The following is a 19,446-nucleotide window of genomic DNA, read 5'->3' on the forward strand; positions in this document are numbered from 1 at the left end:
AACAAGACAATGTCTTAACAAAGCTTCACAAAACTGAGTGATCTCGCTTAGTGCCTGGACTCGTAAAGGTTGACAAAAGGGGATGAACGTCCTGGTTGGCTACCTACAAGAACAGACATACGGAGGGTGAGCCAAGCTCAGTGAATAGTAATACATAAATAAAATACTGCTTAACTTGAAACATTGTATAATAGAAATACACATGGATTCGTAACATCTCAATATTTATTGAACCATAAATTGTGTCTAATATGCTTTGGAAATAAGTGAGGATAGACATACGAACTAAATGCAACTTTTCAAACGTTCCTGAAAATGGGTCTCCGCTCGAGCGGACCATGCAATTTCTGAAATTCTACAATGCCAAGTAAAGTTCCAACCTGGTATTCAAAGCTTCAAACATGTACTTTTGTATACTAATGCAGCATTCACAATGCGAGTCTGAATCTGTTCTTATTCATTATAGACTTAGATCTTATCATGAAACATATTGGCTTGAATATAATGGTTTGGATTAATATCCTTGTATAATGTGGCACAAACCCTTAATCATGGTGGCACGAAGCCCATTAACATAGTGGCGCAAGGCCCTTAGATACTTACCAAGCTTCAAAACATATACTTACTAAGCTTCAAAACACATACTTACTAAGCTTCAGAACATATACCTATCAATCTTTAAACATATGCTTACCAAACTTTAAAACATATACTTATCAATCTTTAAAACATAGGCTTATTAAACTTTAAAACATATACTTAAGCATACAATGCAAAGTCCACATGATTTGTCTGAGTCTGTTTCACTTTATAGGCCCTTTCTTGAAACATATCAGCTTGAACATAATGGTTGGCTTAAAGCCCTTGAATGGTGTGGCATAAGCCCTTAAACATTGGCATAAAGCCCTTGGAAGGTGGCATAAAGCCCTTGAAAGGTGGCATAAAGCCCTTAAACATTGGCATAAAGCCCTTGGAAGGTGGCATAAAGCCCTTGAAAGGTGGCTTAAAGCCCTTAAACATTGGCATAAAGCCCTTGGAAGGTGGCATAAAGCCCTTGCAAATTGGCATTAAGAATGCCCCTGTAAATTGGCGTTAAGCCCTTGTAAATTGGCATTAAGAATGCCCTTGTAAATTCTTGTATGAACTCAAGAGGTGTCTCACACGGATTCTAGAGGTGGCTCACGTCGTAGCACTTAGTTCCGTGTAGCACTTTGTTTCATATCATAACAACTTATATTGAATGGCCGTAGGCCCAGAGTCTTATAGAATGAAGGTATTTTATCTTTCCCATTTGTTTCTTTACATACTTGGAACATCCTTGAACATTAACATACATACTTGAAACATTAACATAGTTACATACTTGAAACATTAACATGGTTGCGTAAACGAAATGCTAATGAAAATCATTAGCCATATGTAAAGCAGATATTGATACTACTACTCACAGTGCTATAACGGAGTGCTTGTCCTTCTCAGGTTATGCCCTACACATGTAAACAACTTATACATTAAGGGCATCAAACACAAATTCCAGAAATACTAGAGGGTTAAGCACGTAAAACAGAGCAAACAATATTTTGCAGCATGAAGTTTCAAACCTACTTCTCCAACTCAATATATATATATATATATAAAAGATTACTAGTCTTACAAAATACATTATGGAATTTATACCCATTCTTCTTCTATTCAAAGAAAGAAAGGATTTTTATGAACATTTCCATGTTCCCCAAAACTCCTTAAATTTCTAGTATTTCCACTAAAAACCAAACATTTCCCCATCCCTATAAGAAATCCTATTAAATCATTCTCTTGATTTAATAATTAAGCAAGCCCACAAATATTTAGTAAAATGATTTGAGATTAAACCCATTCTTGAAAACTTCACATTTTAGGTCACAAAAATTAATATCAACATAGTCAATACCATCCCACATAATCATCACAATTCAACATATCTCAAAAGAAATTCTTAAATTCCATTTCAACATTCCATAATTGAATTTATATCATCCACATTATCAATAAATCTTTTCCCCTAATTTCCCTTTTATTAAAACATAATTTACAATGCATTTAACAAAGTTCAATCGCAAAATTTAAACATAATTTTCAAACATAACCAAATTCCAATTAAACTTGAACACATCTAATTCAACCTACCACTTTCATGATTCAACTATCAATTTGGGCCAAATCATGGATTATCATCAAAAATCAACCTAGGGTTTCTAAGAAATCTACAAATTTCAAATAAAATTTTAAATCTTCTTAACCCATTACTTTTTATTTCAAATCTTCCTATTTATTAGGCACCCTAGGTCCATAACCCATAAACCATACTCTAAACCCCATAATAGAACCCCAACATACCTCAAAAATTTCGAAATTCCATTCGGTAGAAAGTGGTGATCTCCTCTTATTCTCCATCCTTGATGCAAGATCCATGGTTGATTTGTTGAGAAAAGTGGAGGAAATCAAAGTTTTGGGAGCTAGGGTTTCGGACATGGAAGAGGGAAGAAGAAGAGAGGAAAAGAAAATCTAAGAAATGACTCAAAAATCACGTTTTTGAGCTGCTGCCCCGCACATCGCCGCACGTGCGCCGCATTTCCCGCACGTGCGGTCCTGCTTTCAGCACAGATATGAAAACTTCAAACAGGCGTAACTCTCTCATCCGGACTTCGTTTTAGGTCATTCTTGTGCCCAAATTGAAGCCCCGAAAATAAGCTTTCCAATGGTTCTAACCTCACATCCAAATTCCAAGTGTGGAACAAGAAAAGGGCAAAAGAGCGACGGTTGGTCGTAAACGAATTATTCAAATTAAAGTTTTTGATCCAATCTTACTTTACCATCATATTACCACCACAATCAATAGCCCAAAATAAAATAGGGAGGTTTCAAATACACTAATAAAAATGCCACTGATATAGATCACTTTTCACAGAAAACAAGTAAATGCACGGAATAACAGATCGAAAATATACTAGAAACAGATATGAGGGTCGGGTTATTACAGTTGCCCTATGGTTGTCTGATCAACCGTCTCCTATCTAGACTTGAGGTCCCGATTTTCAGGGACGATGAGTATGCTACTCCCTTTAAACCTTTTACTAAGAAAATTGTGTCTCAGAGTCGTGCTCATGTTAAGGGGAAGTCTTCTAGGGCAGGTCCTTCTTCTACAAGTGATGCTGATCTTATGGCCGAGAAGGCTGAGATTGATGCTGCCACAGTAGGCGCAGAGGAGCCAGATGTACCTCCACGGACTATGCGTGACCAGCTTCGCCACTTTGAGCAGTTCATGTGTAACAACCCAGATTTTTATTTATTCTGTAGAATTTATACTGATATTATTTAATCTCAGTTCGAAAAATATATAATTTATTATATATTATTATGTGTAATTTTGTAAAATAATATAATTATTAAAAATTTAGAGGTCAAAATATAAATAATAATAATATAGATAATATTAATAATAATAATAATGGGTGTGGTACTAAAATAAATAATTAATTTTTAATTAGTATATGATAAAGTATAATTTAATTAGAAATTAAATTATTTATATAATTATATTAAAATATTGAATCAAAAGGTAATTATCTTAAATATCTATTAAAGATAAGAACGAATCTATAAAATTATTAATCGAATCTTGATTTGTGCCACGTATGCGCCTTACCTCGCTATAAAAGGGAGGCGTGTCACCTGGAGAGAAAAGGAGAAAGGAAAAGAAAGGAAGAAAAAGAAAGAAAAGAAAGAGAGAAAGAAGGAAAGGAAAGACAAGAATACGAGGAAATGAACGAAAAAATAGAGGACGGTGAAAGGGTCTTTAATAGTGAAAAGAAAGAGTAAGATATTAAAATTAAGGTGAGTTATATTATATCTTGAGTTATCAAAATGTATTTTACTTATATTTTGACTTACCAAAATCTATTTTATACGAGTTATGTTTTATTAGTATATTTATAAAAGTTATGTTTTATAAAGGTTTCAGTTACGTGGATTATTTTATAAACCCTATTTGCTTAAAAGGAAATCTATGGATATGTTTGTTTTACTTTTAAAGAATATTTAGCTATGACTTTATATGAAAATATATTTTGTGAGTACCACTACGGGAGTCCCACGTCTTGAGGGATTTAAATAACCATTGGCTAGTTAGTCCCATGCCTTGGGGGACTTAAATAACCATTAGCTTAGTGATTGGCCACTTTGTGGTCCAGTGTTTGTCGTGGATCCATTGATCAGTGTAGTGCTTGGCACTTAGTGATGTACCGTGGTTACGGTTGTATAGTGATTTCCGTATTACATGTTATATGTCAAATGATTTCCGTATTATGTATGTTATGTATCAAGTTCTTTTTGGCCCAACTGATTATCCATGGTGAATTTTATGCCTTATACTCTTAGTATAATATTTTTCACTCTGCCATGGGTTTATAATTTTTTTACCACTTTCAGGTGACATGTCGGGACCAGCGTGTGGAGTAGGCACAAAACACTTTTATTGATGTATTTTTTTTATGTAAATATCGGCCTTTTTGATCAATACATTTTGTAATAAAAATAGACGCTCCAATGATTATTTTAGTACCCTTATTTAAATATTTCTTCCGCTTGCGTTTATTAATTTGTTTAAAGATTTGGCCGGAGGTAACCTCGGTTACTAGCCATCACGATGCTTAACTCTTGGATACGAGGAGCGGGTCGTAACAAATGGTATCAGAGCAATGGTTTTTTTAAAAAAAGAAAAAAAAAATCATCATTGGAGCATAGGACACGCGCACATTTAAGAACTGGGATAACGGGTAATTAGTATCAAATTATTATATTTTGTTCGTCGATTTAATTATATTATAATTTTATATGATTATATGTATATAATAAATTTTTTTTTAGTGTGCCTAATTTGTGAAGGATATTAGATATAATTTATATTTGTTATAGTAAAAGAAGGACAAGAAAAGAAGGATGTCGGGCTCAAACACCCACCAAAATTATAATATAATTAAATATATATATAATTTTCAGTTCAGTATTGAAAAAAAAATTTATTTTGATTTTTTTTTTAAAAGTGGGTTCAAATTACAAAGATACTACTAATTTTGAAACTATTACCCATCAATGAAAAGTTCATCTCAAATTTTTTCAATTCTCACATATGATTCTGTCGTTGTGGTCTCATTTTATTTCTATTTATTTATTTTTATCGTAAACAATACGAGTGAAAAGTTTTAAAATCACCCATTATTTCTCATTTTGGCCCAAACTAATTTTTGACAAGTAAACAGTGAGTGGTTTTTGGTACAATTTTTTTTTGAGGTACTATTTCTATCAGATTAATCATCTAATACATATTTATCAGAGTGCGCAGCGGATAGTTTGTACATATAACAAATTTCGATGACGAAATTTTAAAAGTATGGAAGATTGTAACAACTCAGATTTTTAATTATTTTGTAAAATTTATACTAATATTAGTTAATTACAGTTGGAAAATATATGATTTATTTTGTATTATTATGTATAATTTTATAAAATAAAATTATTATTAAAAATCTAAGGGTCAAAGTATTAATAAGTAATTAAACTTGGGGGGCAAAATATAAATAAATAATTAAATTAAGTTTGATAAACTTGAATTAATGAAGGCTAATAGAAAGATGACACGTGGCAATTTGCCATGGGCCTCACGAATTCAATCTATTTATATAGGGAGAAGTTGACTCTGTGAGAGGAAGGAAAGAAATGAGAGAAGGAAAAGAAAAGGGAAGAAAGAAAGAAAGAGAGGAAAGAGAGGAAAAATGACTAGAAGTTAGAAATATCTTTGATAGTGAAAAGAAAATGTAAGGTATTAAAGTTAAGGTGAGTTATATTATATTTTAAGTTACTAAAATATATTTTATTTATGTTTTGACTTACCAAAACTTATTTTACACAGGTTATGTTTTATTAGTATATTTATAAAAGTTATGTTTTATGAAATGTGGTTTTATTTCTGAACCCTATTTGTTCAAAAGGAAACCCATGGATATGTCTGTTTATATTTTAAAGAATATTTGACTATGACCTTATAAATAATTATATTTTGTAAGTACCACCACGGGAGTCTCATGCCTTGAGGAACTTAAATAATCATTGGCTTAGTGAGTCTCATGGCTTGGGAAACTTAAATAACCATTGGCTTAGTGAGTCCCATGCTTTGGGGGACTTAAATAACCATTGGCTTAGTGATTGACCACTTTGTGATCCAGTGTTTGTCGTGGATCCATTGACCAGTGTAGTGCTTGGCACTTAGTGATGTACCGTGGTTATGGTTGTATAGTGATTTCCGTATTACATGTTATACGTCAAATGATTTCCGTATTATGTATGTTATGTATCAAACTTTTTTTGGCCCAACTAATTATCCATGGTGAATTTTATGCCTTATACTCTTAGTATAATATTTCTTACTCTGCCATGGGCTTATAGTTTTTTACCACTTTCAGGTGGCATGTCGGGACTAGCATCTGGGGTATGTACAAAGCACTTTTATTGATGTATTTTTTTATGTAAAAATCGGCCTTTTTGGTCAATACCTTTTGGAATAAAAATAGACGCTCCAATGATTATTTTAGTACCCTTATTTAAATATTTCTTCCGCTTGTGTTTATTAATTTATTTAAAGATTTAGCCGGAGGTAACCTCGGTTACTGGCCATCACGATACTTAACCCTTGAGTACGGGAATCTTCCGCTTGCGTTTATTAATTTGTTTAAAGATTTGGCCGGAGGTAACCTCGGTTACTGGCCATCACGATGCTTAACCCTTGGGTACGGGGAACGGGTCGTGACAAATGGTATCAGAGCAATGGTTTATTAAAAAAAAATATATATTATTGGAGCATAGGACACATGCACATTTAAGAAGTGCGTTAGCGGGTAATTAGTACCTAAATATTATATTTAGTTCGTCGATTTAATTATATTATAATTTTCTATGATTTTCTATATATATATATATATTTTTTTTTGTGTGCATAATTTGTGAAGGATATTAGATATAATTTACGAATGAAAAAGAAATAAAAGATGTCAAACACCCACAAAAAAAAATTATAATATAATTAAATATACATAAATTCTAATTTAGTATTCAAAAAAAAATCGACTTTTTAAAAGTGGGTTTCAATTTTAAAAATACTAATTTTGAAATTATTTCCAATCAATGAAAAATTCATCTCAATTTTTTTCAGTTCTTACATATAATTCTGTCATTGTGTTCTCATTTTTATTTATTTTTATCATAAACAAAACGAGTGAAAAGTTTTTAAAGTCGCTCCTTATTTCTTATTTTGGTCCAAAATAATTTTTGACAACTAGACAGTGCATTATTTTTGGTAAAAAATTTTTTTTGAGGTACTATTTTCTATCAGATTAATCATCTAATATATATATATATATATATATCAGAGTGCGCAGCGGATAGCTTACATATAACAAATTTCAAGGACAAAATTTTAAAAAAGGGAAGATTGTAGCAACCCAGATTTTTAATTATTCTGTAGAATTTATACTGATATTATTTAATCTCAGTTCGAAAAATATATAATTTATTATATATTATTATGTGTAATTTTGTAAAACAATATAATTATTAAAAGTTTATGAGTCAAAATATAAATAATAATAATATAGATAATATTAATGATAATAATAATAGGTGTGGTACTAAAATAAATAATTAATTTTTTATTAATATATGATAAAATATAATTTAATTAAAAATTAAATTATTTATATAATTATATTAAAATATTGAATCAAAAAGTAATTAAGTTAAATATCTATTAAAGATGAGAACGAATGTATATAATTATTAACCGAATCTTGATTTGAGCCACGTATGCGCCTTACCTCGCTATAAAAGGGAGGCGTGTCACCTGGAGAGAAAAGGAGAAAGGAAAAGAAAGGAAGAAAAAGAAAGAAAAGAAAGAGAGAAAGAAGGAAAGGAAAGACAAGAATAAGAGGAGAGGAAGGAAAAAAATAGAAGACGGTGAAAGGGTATTTAATAGTGGAAAGAAAGAGTAAGCTATTAAAATTAAGGTGAGTTATATTATATTTTGAGTTATCAAAATGTATTTTATTTATATTTTGACTTATCAAAATTTATTTTATACAAGTTATGTTTTATTAGTATATTTATAAAAGTTATATTTTATAAAGGTTTCAGTTACATGAATTATTTTATGAACCCTATTTGCTTAAAAGGAAATTCATGGATATGTTTGTTTTACTTTTAAAGAATATGTGGCTATGACCTTATATAAAAATATGTTTTGTGAGTACCACCATGGGAGTCTCACGCTTTGGGGGACTTAAATAACCATTGGCTAGTAAGTCCCATGTCTTGGGGGATTTAAATAACCATTGGCTTAGTGATTGGTCACTTTTTGGTCCAGTGTTTGTCGTGGATCCATTGATCAGTGTAGTGCTTGGCACTTAGTGATATACCGTGGTTATGGTTGTATAGTGATTTCCGTATTACATGTTATATGTCAAATGATTTCCGTATTATGTATGTTATGTATCAAGTTCTTTTTGGCCCAACTAATTATCCATGGTGAATTTTATGCCTTATGCTCTTAGTATAATATTTCCCACTCTGCCATGAGCTTATAGTTTTTTTACCACTTTCAGGTGACATGTCGGGACCAGCGTGTGGGGTAGGCACAAAACACTTTTATTGATGTATTTTTTTTTATGTAAATATCGGCATTTTTGGTCAATACATTTTGTAATAAAAATAGACGCTCCAATGATTATTTTAGTACCCTTATTTAAATATTTCTTCCGCTTGCGTTTATTAATTTGTTTAAAGATTTGGCCGGAGGTAACCTCGGTTACTGGCCATCACGATACTTAACCCTTGGGTACAGGGAGCGGGTCGTGACATCATGACTTAGCGGTTGGTTCACATTGATGCTCGGTTAGATGCCTTCGATGGTTGGCTTGGCCGTCTTGAGCAGTCAGTTGCACAGACCACCCTACAACTGGATTAGATTCTTTACTTGCTTCAGTTGCAGCCGCCACATCCACCGTCGCCAGATCATTGAGTTTGTTCTTTTTTGGCCAGTCCAGTTTATTTTTGGACAGTTTTTTTGCTTATTCTTTCTTTTATTTCTCTTGTTTTGTTTTATTGTCTCCCTGACAAAAAATGGAAGTATTTGGTGGTTGTTTTTGGATATTTTTGCCCATTAGTTTGTACATACTGGACACAGACACACACATATCTTTGGATTATGGGATATCTAATGCGATGGTTGTGGATTGTTTTTGTTTATGACATTCATGCATTATTTCTATTTGGATATTATTTTGTTCCACAGTTTTGTTTTCTGTGGTATTTTGATCGTTTCCACAGGTAGATTGTTCAACATGTTTCTCAGTATTTCTCAATCAAATTGGCATTTGTGGTTTTGCAGTTTTTTTTTTGTGTCTGATAGGCCTAATCTTTTTGTTTGTTTGTTTGTTAGTTAGTGTGTTTAGTGCGTGTGTTGTTAGGAAAATTGTTAGAAAAATTTTGTTCGGGAATTGACAAAGGAGGAAATTGTTAGGTCCCTACTTGTTGCCAATTCTGCAAACAAGCTTAGTTTAATTTAGTTGTAATTTTTTCTTATTTTTTAGTTTTCTTGCTCGAGTGGCCAAAGTTGCGCTCGAGCGAAGTTTACACCTTCTCAGTAGTTTGGCTTGTCCGCAAACATACTAGGAGGAGTGTTTTTGCACTCGAGCATGAGTTTCAGCGCTTGAACGTAGACTTGTTTAATTGCACGCGTTTTAGTGACTCCACTCGAGCGGCAAGTCCTGTGCTCGATCGGCAAGTCCTGTGCTCGAGCGGGGTTTGCGGTCCCTATTTTCTATATACATGTGTTTAAGTCCATTTTTAGGTTTAATGCTTCCAGATCTGTTTTAAGCGCTCTAGGATTTCTTTTGGGGCTATTTTGCTAGTTTTCCTTTGATGTTTGCTTAAATATTAAACTCACATGGTTTGATAATTTGCATCAAAGGGTTGCTTGAGTGATCATCCTCAAGAGTGTTATTCTTCGGTGGAATCCGGAGATTCAAGCGTGGAGTGTTTGAAGGTGTTCGAAGCTGTGCGCAGTCGTTGAGTCGACGTGGATGTTGTAGAATCAACATCGATCTAATCAATTTTGAGACGAAGGTTGCAGTGGAAGCAATACAAATCGTTGAAAACAAATTGATAGAGTTTAGGTAATTTGTTTGGGTATTTTGTATTATTTCTTTCCTTCATAGTGAATTGATTTGTGGCGTTTCGCCCGTGATTTTTTAATCACAATTGGATGTACTTCGATAGTGGTTTTTTCCATGTAAAAATCATTTGTGTCGATTTATTATTTTTGAAACAACAATCTAAATCACTTTCATTCATGCTTAATGATTTAAATTGTTAGTTTTAATTGTTTGGGATTGGTACAATTAAATCTTGATCTAATCACGAATCACTTAGGTTTTTCAGATACTTTAGATTGAAACTATAGAATTCAAGTTAATTCACTACAACAAAACTAACTATTTACGGTATCATGTTTACAGCATGCATTAAATGCATGTCGTAATTAGTATATTCTATGATATTTTTTTTTGCAAGTCGTTAATATTTTGTTAATAATAGCATACATATTATGTAAGTCGTTAATTCATATATTTATAACATGTAAAAATATACCATAAAAAATGTATGTTTTTACGACTTATACAAATATGTCGTAAAATATTTGCACTTAAAACGACATACATTTCATGTTGTAAAATATTATATATTTACACGACAGGCTAATGAATGTCTTAAAAACTTCAAAAAAAAAAAAATTTAATCTAATTTTTTTATAACATACAAAAGTATGCCGTAAAAAATATATATTTTCACGACATATAAAAATATATTACTCCCTCCGTCCCAAAATATTAATCCCTTATTTCATTTTTCATTGTCCCAAAATATTAGTCCCTCTTTATAAATCAAGTACAAAAATAATGTAAATTTCCTATTTTGCCCTTCTTTTAAATTAATAAACAATTTAAAAAGTACAATTATGACATTGATATTCCCAAAAAATGTACTATCAAAAGGGTAATTTTGGAAAACCAACTTTTTTCAAATGCAATAAGTGTACTACCAAAAAAAGTTGGATTCCCCAAAAGGGACCAATATTTTGGGACAGAGGGAGTATAAAATATTTACATTTAAGGAAACATACATTTCATGTCGTAAAATATTAAATTTTATATTTTTTTAAATTTAATGATTTTTTAAAAAAATTTAAAAAAAAATTCTTTCTAAGGCCAAGTTTGGCATCTACTAAATAATACAAAAAGTCAAAAAGTCACTATCTTATTTAAGTCACATCATCTTATTTAAATCACATCACCTCTCTAACACATCACATCAAATCCAACCCAAACCCAACCTATATAAACCAATAAGTCAAAAAATACACTTTTTTAGAACATCCAAAACCAACCATAAGTATATACAAATTATTTGAATTTAAAAAGTACAAGAAATTTCAATCACACTCACTCAACCCACACTCTCACTCTCACTCTCACTCACGCTCAGGTCGATCTCTCCCCCGATCTCGTCACTTCACCTCCGCCGCAGCTGCTGCATCCTCCGCCGCAGCTGCCGCTCCTCCGCCGTTGCTGCTGATTTCCGCACTCACGCTTAAGTTCGCCTCCGCCGCCCTCCACCGCCGACTCCCGCTGATTTCAGCATCACTCGCCGCCGTCAACGTCGCTGTCTCCGATCATTGAGCCGGCGGCTTCGCCGCCGTCTGCGAGCTACATACTACCATAAATCTGCCGCCGATCTCTCTCTACTTTCTCTCTCCAGATCTGCCGTCGATCCACAGCGATCCGCCGCCGTCATAACCAGATCTGAACCACCGATCCTCCCTCTCTCTTCATCTCCGATCGTGAACCACCAATCTGAATCAGATCGTGAACCGTTGACTTCGCAGAGAACTCCGTCGCCGGCGGTGGTGTTGATCGGAGGTGCGGTGTTGATTTAGGTTTGCAAGGTAAGTTTTAAAGTATGTGCAACAACTATATTATTACTTAGGCAGTTGATGTTTTAATGGCATCAGCAGAAAGAAAAATGGCGATAAAATTACATTTGGTTGTGAATAAAATGTTAATAACTTGTCATATAATCATTGGAACCTTGTTTGGTCTTGCAGGTTATGTTTGGATTAGAGCATTCCCTGTATTATTTGAAATCGAAACCCTTAGATTTGTCTGAAATTGTTGTGTTTTGTTGCTTTGTTATACACCAAGTTTTACGTGTACTACACTATCTATTGTCTTCACTCAGATCATGAATGGACATGGCTGCTGCTTTTGCTGGGAATTTGCCAAATTGGTGATTCTTGCAGCCAGATTCAATAATATCTCACCATTAAAAAATATGAAATCACACCAAGGCAAACATGAACATTAACCTGATATGGAACTTCAATTTGTGACCATTCTGCTTGTAAATTATGGATATCTGTTAATATGACACAATGATTTATTAACGCCATGTTTGGATTGAGTGATTTGGAGAGAAAAAAAAGAAAAGAAATGGAGAGATATCTATTTCTCTTACTTGTTTGGATAACTTAAGTGGAAAAGTGGAAATGGAGGGAAATGGAGAGAAACTTATTTATCTTATAACCCTCATTTTTAATCTTGAGACAGAGAGGCCATCTGTTGCATGGCGTTTATGAGTCAGGCTTTTCATTTTTTGATGCTTGGAAATGTACACTAGTTTTATTAAGGAAAGCATTGGTTGTATTCATAAAAACTCTAATTCATGACAGTGATGGAACTTTTATGTTTGTCAGGGTGAAACATACAAGTTGTTTTGGCCTGATCAACCTGAATTTGTGAGGATGGCAGCAAGGTTTGGGGCTACAATTGTACCATTTGCAACTGTTGGAGAGGATGACATTGCAGAAGTAAGGATATTCTTTTGTTTTTACCAGACTTCTTTAGTAGAATTGGTACTATAGTTTGATTTGACATGTGCATCCACCTAAAGGTTTTATCAGCTATTCTTTTTTTTCTTCTTCTTTAATATTGCTAGTCTAAGGGTCCTGTTCATTACCATTGTTAATTTTCTCATTTATGAAAAAGAAATGACAATGCCTCAATTTGCTAGTGATATTCAAGAAACCCTGACATGTCTACTAGTAAGAGTTGTTTTGTTAATTTAAAAAATAAAATAAAATTGGATAACATTGAAAGAAATAAATAAAATTGAATGATTTTATGATATTTACAAATTACAATAAAGTAATGGAGATGCTTATGGTGACATTTGATTTTAAATAATTTGATATACTTTGTTGTGCTAATTTCTTAATATCTTCAGCTTTTGTTGTGGCTGGTTATTAACAATTTAATATGCTTGCAGCGCTCTCGTTCTAGGAAGTCTTAGGTTCGAGTTGTTATGTCCGTTTGTTCGCCATTCGATTTTCTATGGTGCACCTTCTTTGTTCAACAGGGTGTGTTCATCAATTTGCCTCACCTTGTGTAGGACAGGGTAGTCAGTCATGTTAGATAGTTTGATATGTATTGTTTGGTCTATTTCCCAATAGCTTAAATTTTTGGAGTATCTAGTTGCTAATAATTTAGTAGTGATGATGAAGAAGAAAATGGTGTCAATAATTATTTTAACAAATCTACTAGGTAGCTCGAAATCTCACCTCCCCGAATGGCCCGAATGTGTAAGCATCCATTTTTTGGCTTTGGCCCAGTTGCCTCAAACATGTGTGAAACCCACGTGTTTTCAAAACAAAGAAAGAGAAGAGAGAGGAGGGAGAGAGAGGACCACAATTTTTGTTTGCTCTAAAATCCACCATTAGCCCCAACCTTCAAAGCTCTCTTCACCTTCCATTGTTCTTTCACCAACATAATTTCTTTAACCCATCATATATATATATAGAGAGAGAGAAAGAGAGATCATATAAACCCAAAATGGAAGGAAACAAAATTCAATTTTGATCAATCTCAGTTTTCACTCTCACCATGAAAGTTTTTTGAACCCCATCTCTCTTTTCGCATATAGTTGTATATCCATGGGGCTTTGTTCTTTGTGCTATGAACCTAGAAAAAAATCATCTTCATTTATCCTTCAAATTTAAATCCAAACCCAAAACCCCTTTGTTGTCTTCTCCTCTCTTTCACTCATCGTTCATGCACATAAATAGTTATACATATATATATATATATATATATAGAGAGAGAGAGAGAGAGAGAGAGAGAGAGAGAGAGAGAGAGAGAGAGAGAAGGTGAGAGGCGAATTTGCAAAAGTATCATACAAATCCAAACGTGTTTGTAAATCTTCACCAAACCCAGAAATTCCAACAAACTCTACATCCTCACACTACTCCCTCCGCCGCTGCCATGAAAGAACCCAAAAGAGACTGAGGAAAGGAGCGCTCTGGTGGCGGAGAAGAAGCTACAAGTTTGTGGGCTTCGACAGCTCCGGTGTCGATTTGACGAAGCTGTTTGAAAGAGAGAGAGAGAGAGAGAGAGAGAGAGAGGGATTTGAGGCAGAGTCTGCGTTTGAGAGGAGGAAGAGAGGAGAGCGATTTCAGAGACATTGGGTCTGATGGAGAGAGATAGAGAGGAGAGACAAAGGGTTTATGCGCATGAGTCCAAAATGGAGTGAGAGGGTGCCAACACATTCGGGCGATTCGGGGGTTACAAATTCGAGCTACAAATCATTTTTGTTATTTTAATCATAGTAGCGATGGTTAAAAATGTGATTCTGAGACAGTGAGGAAGTGGCAACATTAGATGGTGTTGAATCCAACCTCTTCTCCCTAATCTGATAAGAGACCTTTATATGTAAGAGTTTATTACGTAGATGACTACTTAAGACAAATGAGAAGATTGTTTCAAAGTCCTTTCCGACTATAAGTCATTTTGAATAAATTTTTTCTGTTTGGTGAAGACAACAGAAAGTGATTCAGCCAAAAGTCATGCGAGCCAAAGCCCATTTCAAAGAAGCTACCTAGGTTAGCTTTTAGAATGCTTGCTGAATTGGCTTCTCGCAAGGTCAGCCGCCAACTTAAATGAATTTCTTAAATTTCCCATATTATCCTTCTTGAAACAAGTTGTCTATAATATCCTGTTATTGTGAAACCCCGTATTTTTATATAATAAAAATAATATGTATATTTTTAATTTTCTTAAATAATTATTCACAATATTTTGAATTTAATAGTCAGTATATTTTTATACTGAAAATTTATTCAAAATAAAATAAAATAAAATATTTTTGACTTTATATTATTACTCAATATTAATTTTTGAATCGTATGATATTTTTATTATATTTTTTTCTATATTTTTTTGTAATCAAATTACACTGAAATCTAATATTCTCTGTACTAAAACCCAATCAAAAATCATGGGTTTGCTCCCTAGGTTTTCTCGCATTCCACCTTCAACGTGTAATCATCTTATGTATCAAAAGACAACGTGGTGAACATGCTGACCAGGTGTTCAATTTCTTCTTTTTTTTTTTTTTTTTTATTTCTTTTCATTTTCTTTTATCTTCTTTTACTCTTCCTCTTTTTGCTTCTCTTCCAATTGCATAGCTCTCTCTCTCTATCTGTTTCATCTCTCTCTCTCTCCCTCCATCTCTCATTCTCAAAACTCTTTTTCTCCTTCTTTATCTATGTTTTTCCTCCTTCCCCGACCTCCATAGCCACGGCCTTAACCCACACTATCACCAACCCGCGACCTTCTCCACCACCGGTACACCGTCGAACAGCCACCACCACCATCACCTATTTCCATTATCATCTAGAACCACCATTTACAAAGTGTTGTAGGTGAAGAAAGAGAAGAAGAAGGAAGATGGAGGAGAAAGAAACAAAGTTAGAGAAGTTTATTTTGAATTTCAAAAGTTGGTTTTCGGCTTACTTTCGGCATGCCAAAACCATTCATTCCGGAAACAAGTGAGAAAAATAGGTTATGTAAGATGAAGTACGAAGTAAGTTGAAGAGATTGGCGAAAGAATGAAGTAAAACCGTTAACAATTAAGAAAGTTATGGAGTCCGAAAGATGGTTCGAAAAAAATGTCCAAGACGGTAGGAAAATAATCTTATTTTTTGTCAAATTTTGGAGATCCGATGGCATGCAAAAAGAGACGGAACAAGGTGTGTGAGTAATGAACCAAAAACTAGGCCGTGAGCTGAATCTAATGACAGAAAAATAAGATAAAACGGAGTTACGATGAAGAAGATACAAGTATTTGAACTGGTGACATTGAAACAAAATTTTTGGGTCTTTCTGTCGTGCATGCTTGCGGCTGTTGGAGAAGATGAACTAAATTTTATCCAGCGTTTCTCGGCTCATGGTGCTACGGTGCATCCTAGTACATTTAGGTTAATCGAGTGGTCTTATGACTTTGGGGATGACCACCCTTAGGTTTTTCGACGTGTGGAATCCATTTTTGGGGTTAGATCTTGCAAATTCTGAGTCTAAGATGATAATCAACAACTAAAAGTTCTAAGAGAATCCAATGGCAGATCAACGATGAGATCGCGCCCGATTGATGTGAAATTTCAGCAAGACGATCATGGAGCCAGGACGATCATATCTTACGATCAGAATCATAAATCGAATTCGGACGATAAATCGTTAGCAACCTAACATAGTAAGAAAACTCTCATAACCCTCTCATTCTTTTTAATTGTTAAATATTTAGATTTGTGTTCATATGTTAAAATAGCTAAAAATTTAGATAAAATTTTGTTTATAGTTGTATGTAAATTTGTGATTTGTATGTTAAATATTTGAAAGTTATTTTTTTTTATTAGTAGCCTTAAAATCATGATATAATCTTGGAATTAGACTTGCATGTGTAGTTTGTGCCATTAAAGAGATGATTAAAGATTTTATTTGGTTTGATTATATAACTCTTCAATCTGCCAAAAACTTGTATGAATTTTTAGACAATTTTATACTCAAAATTTTGAGATGATTTCCTCTATAAAGTTGTTGAGAATGATACCTAGTTCATCCAGGAATTTTTGCAATAATTATTGAGCTTTGTACGAATTTATACAAATTTTTAATTAAATTTGAAACTGTAAGACAGATTTTACTATATGTTTGAAAATTTATTAAAAATTCTATGTTAAGCCAAATCTGGTAATTTCTAACTAAAATATGAAATTTGAGTAGTCTAGTTTCATAATAAATTTTTAGATTATGGAATTTATTTATGAATTTAAGTATGGAATTAATTTAAGAAAATGTGATAAATCTGTGTCATAAAATTTTTGAGAATTTTACAGAATTATTTATAACTTATTTTTGGAAAATTCTTTCTGAAAAATGACCCAAACATATTTATTGAATATTCTGTACATTTTCACGAATTTTAGAACTGTATAAATAATTTATTCATAATTTTTATTACCTAAGGTATAACCCGACAATTTATGGACAGGTTTAAGATTATCACTTCAATTAATTATTTGGATAAAAATTAGTTATTGTGTTGGTCTAATTCATCAAATATTGTAAATTACTAATCCATGTATGGGTGTATTGTGGTTTATTTAATTTATATTGCGGTAGTCTAATCTTGTAAATTAAAAATCCATGCATGTGTGTGACTATAGTTTATTTTTTTTGTATCTATATTATTATTTCATACCATGGTTTAAATAAATTGTTTATTTAAATTCTGTACATTTATTTATTATTGTGTGACATGTGTAATATTTTATGTTGGAAACTTTAATGAGTAGGTATAACATTATTTGTGATTAAAAATTGGAATTATTTGTGATTAATATCAAAATTAACTGAAATGATTAACGGCATACACAAAGTTAACAATTGACTGTTAATACCAGTTGCTCACGGTGAGTCTTAGTTTTAAAGAGTATTCGAAATTAAGGGTTGACGGTCAATACCGGTTGTTCAGGGTGAGCCCTAGTTTTGAGAATTTTCACGTAATTTGTGTTGCGAAACTCTAAGATGGCACGAGACTTATTTGAATCTTTTTCGGTATTCGGTTTTGGAATAAGGGTGGATGTATCGGTGGCACACAGGGAGGTTACGTACTCCTGGCAGATTGTTTCGTTGGGGCAGACCACGGATGCCACTACTTGGGTATGTAACTCCGGGCGTGGGCATCCCTGGTAGTTACGGTTGGTAACACTTAAATATTTGACCAAGGGAGGGTTTCAAATTAACCGTTGCCATGCTTAGTAGTTGGTAAGTTCAATCTCTTTGGTGAGATTTCGAGTGTCACCTAATTTATTAAAATTATTGAAATTATTTTAATGGTTGTAATTTATGTTTACAATTATATTGTTATCTCATACTTATAATTTCATTATTTTTCTCTTAAAAAGAATGGTAGGTTGGTTATGTTTTCTTACTGTGTTGCAAAACTCATGGCATATATTTTTGTTGCCCTGACGTTTTATGCCAGGTTTTGGCGGGGAAATAATTGAAGCTGAAATGGAGTTGACGCTAACGTAGAGCCTTGGCTGACTTGAAATGATGACTAAAGTCGAATAACTTTATTATCTTATATATTAGCTATTAAGGATCTTATAATTTCATTTGATGTTGTATTTGGATAATTTTAAGTTTTTATTTAATATTATTTGAACCTTTGGTTATGTACGAGAGTTGGAATGCCCTATTAAGATGTCAACTTTTTAATTTATTAAGTTATTTTGTTTATTTAATTTCCCTTGATGTTTCAAAAAATTTGGGGCGTCACAGTTATATCATAACATTTACAAATCATACCCTATAAAACGCATAAGGTGCAAAACTCTTAGAGGTGGATCTTCTGCAACACAGCGCATATCTATGCTTATATGTATCTGCAACTTGGTGAGTAGTTTTTCTTTGTTCTATGTTTTTATCCCATCTTGTTTCAAACAATATGAAAAGTGATGTTTCACATTAACAACAGGATAAAACTAAATCATTGAGAAAAAAAAAAAAAAAAAAAAAAAAAATTCCTATATCATTGAGACCAACGTTATAGCATAAAAGATTAGCAGCATCTAAACAGAAACATCAGAAAGGATACCTCACCATGTTTGTACTTCTTTATTTACACGTTTGCAATTACAAATGCAATCTATTGACTCATTTCAATCATTTCAGATGAGTGCTGTATGTCTGTGTTTTATTAAATTAAAAACAGTTGAGTCTTACTTGGATATAAAGACTCAAATGATTGCTTGGATATCCTTGTGTTGATTATTTGTTCTATATTGCTGTTTATATATATCATTATGGATGGAGTTGTGTTTTCTCTTTGCTGTAATTTGGTGGGCTTCATAATATGCTTGGTAATGGACTATTATTTTTGGGATTAAGGCATGTTGTGTCGAACTGA

General features: G+C 32.8%; 1 long non-coding RNA gene across 1 annotated transcript; it reads left to right on the top strand.

Moving 5' to 3' along the window:
- The first annotated feature begins 11,543 nt into the window (after nucleotides 1–11,543).
- On the top strand, nucleotides 11,544–18,781 carry LOC114270908 (uncharacterized). The gene is made up of 3 exons (XR_003632136.2): nucleotides 11,544–12,088; nucleotides 12,896–13,009; nucleotides 18,520–18,781. It is a non-coding gene; the product is annotated as an uncharacterized LOC114270908 (long non-coding RNA).
- Nucleotides 18,782–19,446: the final 665 nt, after the last annotated feature.

The sequence above is a fragment of the Camellia sinensis genome, chromosome 14 (assembly GCF_055761805.1).
Source record: "Camellia sinensis isolate YWXY chromosome 14, ASM5576180v1, whole genome shotgun sequence".
Taxonomy (NCBI): Eukaryota; Viridiplantae; Streptophyta; class Magnoliopsida; order Ericales; family Theaceae; genus Camellia; species Camellia sinensis.